The sequence below is a fragment of the Penaeus monodon genome, chromosome 20 (assembly GCF_015228065.2).
Source record: "Penaeus monodon isolate SGIC_2016 chromosome 20, NSTDA_Pmon_1, whole genome shotgun sequence".
NCBI classification, from domain to species: Eukaryota; Metazoa; Arthropoda; class Malacostraca; order Decapoda; family Penaeidae; genus Penaeus; species Penaeus monodon.
The window spans coordinates 8,810,770-8,811,154 of record NC_051405.1 but is presented as its reverse complement, the minus strand read 5'-3'; positions in this window follow the sequence as shown (position 1 = coordinate 8,811,154).

Below are 385 nucleotides of genomic sequence, written 5' to 3'. Positions count from 1 at the left end.
CCGACGGCGTCATACCTTCAAATCTCTTGTTTCTGGCCACCGAGTAGGGCGTTCAGCTTCGATCGTGTGCCATATTCAACAGGGAAAAATGATTCCATACTATACAAGCGTCGGTCGTGTCGTGGTAGTACGGTGAGCGAATCACAAACCAAGCACAGACAAAGGTGTGCATGTGTTGACCTTGGAGAGGCGAGCAAAAAATCAACTTAACAAGAGGACATAACGGGTCAAAGGTCAGCCTACGAATTAAGGATGCTGTCCAAAGTGTGGTGAATGTGAGAAAATGTTGAAAGATGGGATGTTATTTGGGGATGATAGGGGTGAGTAAATGTTACGGAGGGGGAGCCGGGGGATATTCTTACATTACTTATATTCTTACATATTG